Source organism: Sapajus apella, unplaced genomic scaffold (genome assembly GCF_009761245.1).
Source record: "Sapajus apella isolate SASKATOON/1434 unplaced genomic scaffold, GSC_monkey_1.0 scaffold18, whole genome shotgun sequence".
In the NCBI taxonomy this organism is placed as follows: Eukaryota; Metazoa; Chordata; class Mammalia; order Primates; family Cebidae; genus Sapajus; species Sapajus apella.
Window position 1 is genome coordinate 30,831,582 of NW_022436958.1, and position 14,595 is coordinate 30,846,176.

The 14,595-nt window shown below is 34.0% G+C and overlaps 1 protein-coding gene and 1 pseudogene across 2 annotated transcripts in view; one reads left to right on the plus strand and one right to left on the minus strand.

The window, feature by feature from the left end:
- Positions 1-14,595, plus strand: part of B3GALT1 (beta-1,3-galactosyltransferase 1) — a 568,918-nt gene that overhangs the window by 250,617 nt on the left and 303,706 nt on the right. The window lies entirely within an intron of this gene.
- Positions 8,778-10,861, minus strand: LOC116557120 (annotated as a pseudogene). The gene has a single exon (XR_004271372.1). The product of XR_004271372.1 is annotated as a 60S ribosomal protein L6 pseudogene (transcript).

The window sequence follows — 14,595 nt, forward strand, 5'->3', positions numbered from 1 at the left end:
TTTTGCCATTCTTCTACCCAAGCTTCACCATAAACTTGTTGTTTGTTCTTTCTTCCATTTTAGTAGAATACACGTTGCTCTGATAGAGGCTCTTTTAAAACTAATGTCTTATTCTTCTTAGTGACTCAAACTAGATTCTGTTCAGAGATGTTACAACAAGTTAGTGAACGTTTTGTGGTGCAAAAGTACATATTTTCCATGACCTTCTTGAAGATCTCTTTTACAGGCAAAACTATAGCCTACTTTTTCCCATTGCCTAATTATTTTCTATTAGTTGTTCTTTTAAATACCACTTTAATGGCTGAATAATCTTTCACCTTAGGTATATACTTACATAACTACTTACTTTACTATCCAAATGTTAGAATTTATGGGGTTTTTAATATTAGAAATAATATCACAGTGAACACCTTTGTCTACAAATGTGACCTAATTTTTCATTGATTCTTTAGTCTTCAGACTGACATTGTTACTTTAAAAGGTTGGAATATGTTATAAGTCTTTTATCATAAATTGCCAAATTTCTTACACCTTTCCCAAATCATTCCAATTTATTTTGCTACTCTCACAGTACAGGGCACTCAATTCTTCACAGTCTAACTACCTCTACTACTATTATTTTAAAACTAGGCGGACTACAGTTTTATGTAATTCCTAGAACTTGCTTTCTATAACTTTTTATTTCTATGCAAATTTACATGGTAAAAGACATTCATGTATTTTTATTTTATTACACCAAAATCATATATATATATATATATATTATTTTAAAAGATATATTCTAGTCACAAAGCAATATTAGTTTTTTTGTAAATAAATGAAAATGGACATTATCAACATATATGTGTGTGTGTGTGTATAGATATACAATTTAAAAGGTAAAATTGTTTAAATATGGCCCAAAATATATTAGGAATTATTAATAATGGTCATTAGGCCACAAAAATTATAGATTATAATGTGACCTCTGCCATAAGAGTTCTAGAAAGGAAATGGCAACTTTTATGAGACATGCTTTTGGTATCATTAATAAAGTGTTGAGTCATTACTCAGCCAGATTTAGTCATTCATATATGCCTGGGTTTGCCTCCTCTTTCCCCAGCTTTGTTCTTTCTTTATTTTTTCCCTGAAAATATTATCCCAATTCTGGTCAAATGTTCCATGTTCACTTAAAATCATATGCCAGTAAAAATACTCAATCAGCAGCAGATTGGCACATTTTTCTAGATTTTTCTAGAATTTTTTCTAGCCAAAATCTAAGATGTTCGTGAAAGTCTCCGTTTCCATGTTGGGCTAAATTTTCTCTATCAAAAGACACATTTAATTCGAAGAAAGAAAGATTCCCCTGTAATATGTCTTCCAATGTTGGTTGTGTATTTAATTCACAAATATACTGCTAATTAGCAACTTTTAGGTTTCTTTCTATTGAAGGTTAAACAGTGTTTTAGAATTCAACATACCAAGCTGCATGCATTGAAAGAGTTAAGTCCCTAACCTTCCCAAGTCCAAAATAAAATGTTTTTCCTCAAATTGGTATTAATGTGAGATTTTGAATATTTTTTAGTATTTTTCAATTAAAAAATGAGTTTTCTTTATGAACTGTTAAGTTCACTGGAGTCTTTCAGCTCTGCCTATACAGATGCATAGTAAAAGTGTCCTAACGCATGAAGGTGCTTTCAAACAGGAAGAGCCCTATAACTACTTAAGAAGGGTTTCCAATCTAGGACCAGCCCAGACCATAGTGGTATAAGTGATAAACCGGTGATTTTCATGTTGGTGATCTCTTTCCCTTTAGATACCAATGGATACCCGTGACTCCCCAGGAAAGCATTTTCTGTCCCACAGGCACCCATCCTCCACACGTCTTCTGTTTTTTCTTATCTTTAGTTCTAGACTCGATTTTATTTTATTCACAATTCCATGCAGTTAAAACTGAAATCGCTGATTGTGTGTCAGATTTTTGGAAAGAACATCTTAATCCGAAAGAATGATTTCTATAATGGCATTGGATCAATGCCTAAAATCACACAAGTTTTATTAGTTAAAATTGTAATGTCGCAAAATCCCAAATTACTAAAGAGTATATGATGAAAAGTCTCTATTCCAATCTCGCCTACTCACTCCAGTCACCCATTGCCCCTCCTCAAGAGCCACCACTATCAAAAGTTTCTTGTGTATCCCTCTAGATATATTCCATTTATTTGTAAGCACTTTTGTTTTTGAGTCAAAGTTTTGCTCCTGTCACCCAGGCTGGAGTGCAATGACACAATCTCTGCTCACTGAAACTTCTGCCTCCTGGGTTCAAGCAATACTCCTGGCTCAGCCTCCCGGTAGCTGGGATTACAGGTGTCCACTACCAGGCCTGGCTAATTTTGTACTTTTAGTGAAATGGGGTTTCACCACCTTGGCCAGGCTGGTCTCAAATGCTTAACCTCAGGTGATCTACCCACATTGGCCTCCCAAAGTTCTGGGATTACAGGTGTGAGCCACTGTGCCCAGCCTTATTTGTAAGTACTTCTGTCAGTTCCTTATAATGTAAGTTCTACACAAACGAGAACAGTATATACACAGTGTCCTGTAGTTTGCTATTTAAAATATAGCAATATCACAAATACATTTTATTTTCTCACATGTAAATATGCCTCATTTTTTAATGGATTCACAGTCCATTGGAAGGATGGAGCATTATTTCTTTTATCAGTCACTATTACTGGGTATTTAGCATATTTTCAAATTTTTATTCTTATAAACAATACTGCAAATGACTGTTCTTTTATGTATGTAGAATTTTCTTGAACTAGGATGTTAACATTTAAAAAACTTTTAACGTTTAATGCCAAATTGCCCTCTATAGAAATTGTACCAGTAATTCACCAGAGTTTATCTTTATCCTTACCAGCATACCACATCAAACATTTTGATTTTTGCCAGTAAGAAGCAAAAATTGTATCTTGTATTTAAGTATGAATTTCTTTTCATGAGGTTGGACACATTTTGTCATATATATTGCTTTTCTTCAAATCCCACTAACTTACTACCTGGCCTTATCTATGTACCCCTAAGAAAATGATTCTGTGACCATTAACCACTTGAGAAAAAATGCAGATTTATTGTAAATAGCAGGTTAACCACTGTTCAGTGATTTCTTTACAACATGAAAACACTGTTTCAACATTTTCTTCTCCAGGGTAAATAATTCATTTCCCAATGGCTGTAAAAACTGCTAAACTCCTTTCATAGCCAATTAATTAGTTAAGGCTGTTGAAAACCTCTGAATGACTTATAAAAATGTCAACGCAATTGTTTATCTTGTTAGCAGAATACTAATTAAAACTTTGTTAAATGAATTGCATTTTTGAGAGATTGTGTTGAGCTCTTCGGTTTTAAAATAAACCACAAACAATCTACACAATTCACATTCAAAACAGTATACAATGAAAGTAACTCATCTATACTCCTCGATCTGCCATCAGACAGTACTTCTCCCAGAAGACAAACACCTTTAACTAATTTATTGTGCAAGAGAGCGACAGAAAGCTCACAAGTATATACTGTTATCAAGCCCAATAGTCATACTATCAACATCTTGCCTTTGTTCTTCTGGACAACATAGAAACATGTCTTAGGGACATTTTGATATTGGTATTTATAAAGTCATACCATTCTTTTTAACAGCTATGTGGTATTCTAATGGGTAGACATACTTTAGTCCATAAGAGTGAATGTTTAGATTATATGCAACACAAATTACCTAAATCAAAAAATTGCAATAAACTCTTATGTGCATATGTCATTTCCCATATGTGCAAAAGCATCTGCAAGATAAATTATTAGGAGAACTCTTTGATAAAATGGTAGGTACATTTTCAGTTAACACGTGTTTGTATTACCTTCCCTGACAATTGATGGCAATTATACACTCACTTCAACATGTCTCTGTATCAGAATGTTTCTACATACCCTGAACAACTGAGCGTATTATCAATATTTTGATATTTGTCAGCCTTTGAGAAAGGAAATTGTGTTTTGCTGTAGTTTTTGTTTGTTGGCTGGTTTGGTATGTTTTTACAGTATTTTCTAAATTAGAATCATATTGTCTATTTCATTTTTAAGTCTGCTTTTATGTATTTAGCAAAATATTTAGAACCTTTTACATTTATTATTCCTTATAAACAATATTTTAATAAACTGATATTGGAATATTTTTAAATTTACATAAATATTGCAAAGATACATTTGTATTTTCCCTCTCACTTATATATTTATTCAGTCATTTATATTGCTATAGACTCGTGTATATTAAATAACTTTAGGTCATAATCCAACACTCTGCTGTTTATTTTGTTGCTCAGATTCTTGCAGATGTAGCCACTGGGAGTTCTTTCAATTTTTTATTTTTTATTTTTATTTATTTTTTTATTATTTTTGAGATAGGGTCTCACTTTGTCACACAGGCTGGAATGCAGCGACATGTTACAGCTCACTGCAGCCTTGACCTCCTGAGCTCAAGTGATCCTCCCAACTTTAGCCTCCCAAGTAGCTGAGACCATCAGTACGTGCCACACACCTGGCTAATTTTCTTTTTTTTAATTTTTTGTACAGACAGGGTCTCTCTGTGTTGCCCAGGCAGGTCTCAAACTCCTGAGCTTAAGTGTTAAGTAATCCTTCTGTCTTGGCCTCGCAAAGTGTTGAAATTACAGATGTAAGCCATCTAGCCTGGTGGAACCTCTTTCACGTTGGCACCTATGTTCTGCTGACATAGTCCCCAACATTTTGTTAGTTGAGCACTTCTTTATTTTCTGGTTCAAGATGCTCCTGGAACATCTTGTGTTTTCCTTGCTGTGCCTGCAGTCAATCATTTCTCCAAGGACTCCTGGTTCCCATTATTGGAGAATGATATTTGTAAATGAAAATCTGGGTACTGGATATGTTTGTTGCTACAGGAAAGTGATTGCTTGAAAGCCATCTTAGTGCACAGAGTTAGGTATACACATATGTATACACATGTATACACATATATCTATAATTATGTCTCTATCCCTCTGTTTTATATATTAAGGTAAAACATGAATTCCTGTTTATGTCTCCAACTCTTATCCAGTAGTACATTCTAGTCTTTCTTTTTTGTTTCTCTGTAACTTCCATCTCTGAGGGTATGAACAACATAGCTGTCATCATCCAACATCCGTTTACTTATTTGCCAGCCCTACAATACACATGAAGCCATTTCAGAATTATAAACTATATTTCTTTTTTTTTTTTTTTTTTTTTTGAGACGGAATTTCACTCTTGTTACCCAGGCTGGAGTGCAATGGCGCGATCTCGGCTCACCGCAACCTCCGCGTCCTGGGTTCAGGCAATTCTCCTGCCTCAGCCTCCTCAATAGCTGGGATTACAGGCGTGCACCACCATGCCCAGCTAATGTTTTTTGATTTTTAGTAGAGACGGGGTTTCACCATGTTGACCAGGATGGTCTCGATCTCTTGACCTCGTGATCCACCCGCCTCAGCCTCCCAAAGTGCTGGGATTACAGGCTTGAGCCACCGCGCCCGGCCTAAACTATATTTCTATAAGAAACAAATTTACTGGCTGGGTGCAGTGGCTCACGCCTATAATCCCAACAATTTGGGAGGCCAAGGCAGGTAACTACTTGTGGTTGGGAGCTTGAGACCAAGTCTGGCCAACATGGTGAAACCCTGGCTCTGCTAATAAACAAACAAACAAACAAAAAAACACTAAAATTAGCCAAGCATGGTGGCATGCATCTGGTGCCTGTACTCCCAGCTATTCAGGAGGCTAAGGCACGAGAAATGCTTGCATCTGGAAGGTGGAGGTTGCAGTGGACCAAGATTGTGCCACTGCATTCCAGCGTGGGTGACAGAACAAGAAACACATTCACCAACTAGAATTTTTATTATAGTTCTAATTTGCATTAACCATATTATCCATAAGATTATCTTTTCATATTTGAAGAAACATAATTTTGCTCTTCTGTTTTATATTTTTGTGCATTTGAAAATTTAGTTATTAGCCTATTTTTACTCACTTGTAAGTCCTTAATAACTTGAAGAAATTGACCCTTGATCCATGATATGATTTACAAATGTTTTTCCAGTTTGTCATTTTACTATATATACTTTTAATTTATGTAAATACTTTTATGAAGCACAATATACAGATTTTTCCTTTTATACTTCCTGGATAAAAATTCTTTTAAAACTCATTTTTTTTCCAGTTGGAAGATATATTTAATACATTATTCTGAATGGTTGAGCAAAACAACTACCTATAATAGATTTTTTTCAAAACTAAATTATGTAAATGAATGATTTTACACTCTTAAATATCTAAATCTTAGATTTTCATATGTGTGTTCATAAATCTCACTTATAGAAGTGAGAATTGGTGTTTGCCTGATTCCTATTTTGGTTTTTATTGACTTTATTCCTACAATAATTTGGCCCAGTAAGCATGTGAATCACTGCAAATTCTTTTAAAGAAATGTTCAGCCAACATTTTGACCTACCTAACTCAAAGAAAGTAGAGATAGTTTCATTTTTAGAGGGAAAACATCTGACAGTTTCCATTTGTAAAGTTTTCTTCTATACATAATTACATAATTCTTAGGACCGATCATAGCACCTTCTGCAACTTGCTTCTCAATCACATACTAAATTTTACAGTGCCAGCTCTTTACCAGTTATAGAACTGAATTTTATTACAATAGGACTAAATTGCAGTGAAACATTGGGAGACCTCTTGTATGACAGGTACATTCATATTATGGATACATCATCTATGTTTAGCACTACCATAACTATGTTTTTAAACTTAGTTTATACAAAATAAGAAATTCCTGTTCTCATACTTGAAGTATATAGGCTTAAAAAAAAATTCAGGCAGCAAAGCTATGCCTCTATTAAATGTTCATTTAAGGCATAAATACAGAACCATGGATCATAGGTAAATAATGAGGAAACAACCAATTAATTGCTGTTTAAGGTTATCTGTTACCTTTTTCCCCTTGACTCAATTTTTTAAGTATAAACTTCCACAGTACAAAGACTTTAGAGAGTCTCAGAATAGGCACTTAATTTAAATTTCCCTGTTTCCCCTGGAGAATAAAACCTATCAATAAACCACGTAGCATGGGGTAATTTAATTCTCTAAACTAGTTATTTAATGTTCAGCTATTTCATTTTTTAGTCTACTATTTAATTTCAAAAAGCGAAGTTTATACTTTTTATGGGTATGATCCAAAATGAATGTTTTGATGATTATGTCTTGCATTTTAAAAATGATTTCATTGAACATTTTCTCCATTATAAAAGTGAAATGTATTCATTATGATATAATTGAGAAAAATTTCTAACTTATATAAAAGAAGGAAGTCACTCATTCTTAGTCCTCATAAATCACCACTTTTAAAATTTTGCTGTATTTAATTTTCCTTTGTCTAGTCATAGATTATATGTTGTCTTTTGATTGTTATATATACAATTTTACCTTCACTTTTAAAAACTTAATGTTACCATATAAATACCATGTTGTTTTAACTATTAATAACTTTATTTTAATGGATTTATAGTATAAATCATATGAAAATATATTTTTTACCTAATTTAATATCATGTTTGCTTACAAAGGTATACAACTCTGTTGGACTATTAGATCAGGAGTTAGCATTTCCTGTAAAGAGTCATATTGTAAATATGTTGGGCTTTATGAGCTATAACATCTTTGTCACAAATGTTCAATTCTGCTGTTGTAGTAGAAAGCAGGTATAGACAATGTATAAAGAAGCATGGGCCAGACATAACCTATAGGCCATACTTATCAACCCCTGTATTAGACTATTAGACAAACTCAGTAAATAGAATTTGAGATATACATGTTTATAAAGAAATAATAATTAGGCCTATTTTTTCATTCAAGTGCCCATAAATATGTATAGTGTTACATCATTGTGTCATGTACAATTTGTGTATGTGTGTATATGCTCACCTCTCTCATAGGCATGAGTGCCCAATAACTCATGCATAGGTGTGCATACACAGATGTTATTTGCATTTTATGGTATCAACGCTTAGTTAGAGTATTTTGACAGCTGTACTTCATTTCATGATTTATGGTTATATATTGTTCTTTTTAACTAATTGTAAATTCAGTTCATGGTCTTTGTCAGTATTTAGAAAACAGTAAAGATAATATAAATTACATATATTCCTACTACTTATAACATTTTCTTGCATTTCCTTTCAGAATTTTTTATGAGTATACATTTGAATGCAGATTATTATATTAAAGAATTTGCATTCAACTATATCATTTACATATACTATATATACTGTTTCTAATTCATTTAAATAAAGAGCATTTCCCTATTATCTTCTAATACATTTATTTAATATCTGCATTTATTACAACTTAGGGATTTATCATAACTTAGGTAATCGTATCCTATAATATGATATTTATAGTCCTTCTACTTTTCCTTTTTCCCCATTTCTGATTTCTTGGGAGAAAATTCCTAAATATGAAACTACCATGGTTAATGGTATGAAAGGTTAATGTCTTTTTTATATGGATTTCAGGCAGCCAAACCATATCAGTGTTGTTTAAAGTTGCCCATCTCACACCACTCTCTCAATATTATGAACTTGGAAGAATCTATTATGTGCTTTGCACATTTTTTTCCTGTTGGCTTCAGTGTTTTCTTGATTTTAATCATTTTTCTTCATATTAAAGATATTAAATCTTTTTTTGTGTTTTTTAAAGGTAATCAGTTATTTAATTAGGTTCTTAAGACATTTAGAACACCGATTTTTGAGGATAAATTCCATTTGTCAGGGCAAACACAGATCACAGGTAGCCCTGGAGCTGAGGAATAGATTAGATTTTTGGTAAAATTTGTGAGTCCACAGGTTTCTGATCAATCTTGCACTGCTCTGTAATCTCATATTTCTCTTTTTCTGTGTCGAAGATCTCACCTTCCTGGTGTCTGGGCTTCTGCTGCAGCTGCTTCTTGAAGTGAGCATCAGTAAGATGTTTTGGGATTTTTACATTGCTGATATCAACTTTGGTTGATACCAAATTTGGTTGATAGCAAAATTGATATCAAATTTCTGTTGTGTTATTTGTAAAGGAACTGGATTGAGGACCAGAGGTCCAGTCACAAGTAACAAGCCACTAGCCAGTTGCTTCAGTAAAACCACGCTCTTGCTCCTGTGGTGTCAGATGATCAGAATGGTCCCAGGGGTAATGCTGGCTCACAGTTTTCTCACATGCTGACTGAAGGGTTTTTTGCCACTGCTCAATAGCTTTTGAGGCATATCTTCAGTAGGATAATATGTAGGCATTTTGCAAAGTTTAGCCACCCAGATACCACCGTTCTTGTCACTACCAGCTGGTTTTGTAACAGTTGCAAGAACCTTCTCCTTTTTCTTTTCAACCTTGGATTTAGCAGCTGAGTACTTCCTCTTGTACATGACCTTTATGGAATACATGGTAGACTGGGAATACCTGCCAATTCCTGTAACAAGGACAGGATTGCAGCTGCAATGGGGCTTCCCCTTCTTGGGCTTTTTAGCCTTGACCCTTTTTCACCTTGCCACCAGCATCAGCCTTCTTGGCTTCTGGTTTCTTCACTTTAGTATCTGGCTTCTCAACTTTTTCACCCGCCATCTTGCAAGATGGGAAAGAGCTAAAGATATTAAATCTTTATCCATTATCTTTGATGCAAATACGTTTCTCCCTTTTGTGATTTATAACTTCGTTTTATATGAATAAAAACTAGTACATTTATGATTATTTTTCTAGATCAAAACTGAAAATTGTGTTGACATTTCTTTATAAAAGATGTTTTTACTCAGATAACTTTGACTAATAATTTGACTTCCTTTTCACAAAATCATAAATAATAAAACTTTATTTTCAGAATCGTGTATTAACCAAAATATTTTATTTTACTCCATATTGCATGCTTTTTTCATAACATAATCATGTACACTGATATATAATTTTTATATATTTTTATTCATAATCTTATATAATCACTCTAAACCTTGTGCTTTTTTCCCCTAAAATTTGAAGAAATGGTGGTATTATAAGGTCAAGTGTTTTTCTGAGGACTAGCTGCATATGTGAGGGCAATGTCAAGGTTAGAACCTGAAGTTTGTCTACTCTAACCAGAAAAAGAATATTAAACTTATTTGTTTGTGTTAAATTTTTCCAGAATTGTTTTTCAAAAAGGTAGCAATTCAATAAACTATTGTTCTTTTTTTGATTTTTGATGAGGGAAGAAATTGGATGACATTATAAAAGATAAAATTAAGTTAGATTGGAGATTTGAAGAGAAAAAGCATGTTGCCATATACCATCAAGAGATGGGACATACAGTTTGTAGCCAATGTGGAGCATTAAAAATGATCCTTCACCTGCACTTAAAAGCCACACAGTTTACTGTGGCTCAATGAGCCAGACATGATCTGGCTTCTGCCTGTCTCTCTAACCTCATTTTTTAACCTTCCTGTTCTTTGTGCTTCAAGCATCCTGGGCTGGCCTCCGATATACTGCAAGAAAATGTCAGGTTATTTCCATGTCAGAGATTTTGCATTTTGTATTTCTCCTACCTGGAGACTCTGCCCTTTGGCCTCTGAATGTCTGGGTTTTATTTAATTCTTAAATCTAAGTTGTGCCTCTGGAGTCCCTGGTCCCTATTTAAGGGAGCCTCTCCTCCATTTATTTACTGTCACGTTACTGTTTATTTCCTACACTGCAATTTCCGTAACCAGTATATAAGGGACCGTGTTCACTTCTTCAAGGAGACGAGTGTGTATAGTCCATAGTCAGACAACCTAGACCAAATTCTACTTTGCTACTGTGGTTGCATGATATTAGGCGAGTCTCTTAGTCTCTTTTGTCTCAGTTTCCTCATGTATAAAATGTCCTTAATGAAATACTCTTACAGGAAATAGAACTACATGCTGTATACAGTTTTTTCATTAATTCCTCTATTGTTAGTGCAGGTCTATGGAATAATGGGAGGATACAGGAAATATTATTCCATTTTACATCAAATAAGGCAATAATTGTTGTAATACTTTTTACTTATTTTGTTTTGTTTTGTTTTCTAAACAGAGAGATCTTAGGATTCCTAGGGGGTTTCCCAGCTTGGTGCCCTTGATCCTGGATCTGTTTCTGGCTTCTCTGCCCTCTTTTGTATTAATAGTAAAACTCTAGAGCACTGTCTGTGCTCCCTGTTATCTCCCTTTATGTCTTGATCCCATTTCAATAGCATTTTCTTTCCTACCACTGCATTGAAATGCTTCAGTTGACACTGCAATCCAACAGTCTCCCATCTCATTGGAACCCATGTCATTTCTCATTGTTCATTTACTTTACATGTCAAAAAAATTGGACACTTTGATCACTCTGTCCTTATTTAAAAAGTTTTTTGCCTAGCTCCTGAAACACATATTTTCCTTGTTTTCCTCCTGTCTCACCAGCAGTGTCTTCTCAATTTTTATTACTGGCTTCTCATTCCCATAACCATAAATGCTGGCATATCTCCTTCCAGACTAAACCTTTGATCCCTTCTATATCTGCACTCTTACTAGGCGATTTGCTTATCAAATGTACCAAAATAGCATCTGTATACACTGGCAACCTCCAGATTAATACTTCCAGCCCAAACCTCTACACTAGTGCCACATTCTTCACATTTACCTCTTTGACACTCTAGTAGGGCAACTAATAGAATTCTCGAACTCAGCATATGGAAAACTTTGCTCCTGATCTCACTCTCCTCCCACATGAGCACCACCATTAGCTGTCCCCCTCTCCGTTGTTAGCACCTCTTTAGTAGCTCAGACCAAAAATCTTAAAATCATCCTTGGCTCTTCTCTTTTTTCTCATAGCTCACATCTCATCTTTTAGTAAATCTGTTACTTATATCTTAAAATATAGAGAGAGCTTAATCACTTCTCACCCCTCTTTGTTGCTGCGCCTCTGGTATAAGCCACACCATTTCTCACCTGAATTATTTCAGCAGTCTCTTGTATCATCTCCCTGACTCCACCCTTCTCCCAAATCTATTCTTTATATAGCAGCCAAAGCAGTTTTTTTACAAGTCATAAATCAGATTATGTCATTCTCCTTCTCTCAGCTTTCTAGTGGAGTCCCGTTATATTTAAAGAAATATTTTAAACCTTTACAATGGACAATGAGACTCTACTTGTCTAGCTCCTGTTTACTTGACTGAGCACACTTCCGACCAATCCCCCGTGCCTATTTCTTCCTTGATCCTGAAAGCCAATCCACGCTCTGTGACACCGATCTCTACCTGGAATTCTTTTCCTTCAGATATTTGCAGAGCTTGCTTCCTCGTTTAATCAGATCTCTGTCCAAATGTTGCTTCTCAAACAGATTCTATCTCTCTATTGCTCAGTGTTAACTAAAATAGCAGCCACATTTTCCTTTGTCTCTTCTCTAAAACTGTGTTTGTTATTACACTTATATATTACATATTTTTGTTTATCTCTTTTTTGTCTGTATCCCCCACTAGCATGTAAGTTGTATGAAGGCATATGCTTTCTATAACTCCTTAGCTCCTAAGATCAGTGCTTGGCAGCCGGTAGGTGCTCACTAAACATCTTCTAAAGGAAAAAATGAATGGTCTTTTTACAGTATATACATGCTGTTAGAATAGTTCCTTAAATAAAATGTTAATCCTCTTTTGTGCTGGATTGTACTGAATGATCCACTTTCTTTGATGTTTGATGTTAAAGTGAGGCCATGAAACAGCTATTAAAAAAATCTGAGAATTAAGGATCGAAGAGAATCCAAATGCTTAGCTGACTTAGCTACCACTCTGTAGCCTGCCTCGCACTGAGACAATCATCCATCTTTATTGAATGCTTGTCTTATTTTTACAACTCTTTCAGCTGTTCACAACCTTGATAGGAAACCTTTCCAATATTTAATTATTCTTTCAATTGAATATCAATTTTTTTAAAAAATCAAGTCAGATTTAATCATACCAGTTTAAGCTCATTTCTTTTGTAGATCTTCTGGGGAGACAGAAAATTACTTCTGCATACAATCTGCTTAGGTAGATTAGCCTGCATATTCATTACAAGGGTACATAATAGGGGCACTAATGCTTGTTCTATGTAGTTGAATTGATAGCATGTGAACAAGAAAGAATTTTTTAGGCATTTCAAGTACTTTAGGGTTTTTATCATGAGTCCATTTTTATCCATTTACTTTTGTTGTTTGGCTATATATACTGTTTCATTCTCCTACCAAATACAGACACCAACATTCACATAGCAAATGAGCAATGGTAACTTTAAAATATTAATCCCAAGGTCTTGAATGTCAAAGTAATAATTACTTCATCTCAGTGACATGTTAAAATTTTAAATAATAGCTCTGCTATTTGGTAATGGGCATAAATTTCAGCATAAATCTGTTTGAGGGTGGATTGGGATGGAGGTGGCAGGGGAAAAGGAAGGGGGATAGAGCAGAAAGGGTACTGTCAGGAAATTAAATGAAGGATGGGACTTCTTTAATAATGTAGTGTTTTGTTTTTCATAATGTGTTAGAGTAACCCAGATGATCAACCACCAGGTGTGAAGATTGCACTGGCTGTGGTGAGTAGGACTATAGCATTATTAGAGCCTTTGGACATCATTATCAGAGCCAGTCACAAAGGCATGTTTCCAAGATAGGAAAGTCGGATTCAGTTATTTCTTTCTTTAAGTAGTACACAGCTTACTTCTGAGCATAAAAATAATATGTATTGTTCTAAAAAGTTTAAAAAGAATGTAAAACACTGTGATGCCAACAACTAGATAGAATCATTATTAATATTTCTGCACTTTCTTCCTTTCTTCTATCTTCCATGCATATTTTAATGTTTCTGAGAGTCTATTGTTATCTATACTCTATGTATCATAACTGTTAACTATTATGATAATATATGCCCATTCCTTACAAACATCTAATTTCAATAACCACGTAATAATATCTCAAAATGTATCAAGGTATTTTAATTTACTAGGCCATTTACTTATTGTGAATATTTTGGTTCAATGTTTTCATGTTTTGGTTTTTTTTTGCACAAAACATTTAAATTATTTTTTGGATAAGTTCATTTTTGCAAAGAAGAATTTGAGGTCAAATGTTCTGAAAACTTAGTAGTGGCTGTTTTGGTTCTATGCATTCCTCATAATTTTATTTTAAATTGCTAAGTTGAATATGTAAATTGCTAATTGGATCTCATTGTTGTTTTAATCTGTATGTCTTTGCCACAAATGATGTTGAACATTTTCTCCTGTTTATTAGCCACTTATGTTTCTTCTTTGAGGACTTTTGTCATATAATATTTTAATTTGTCTATTGGGATGCTAGTATATGAATTTTTCAATAAATAGTTTCTGCAATCAGGACAAAATAATCAGATTCACCAGCCATTTAACTTTTGTGCTGTTTGGTTTAACTTATTACTATAGCATAATAAAGACATATTCGAGGCCACTGTAGCACATAATGTCTTAGAAAATATTCTTTATTTACACCCTATCCAAACAT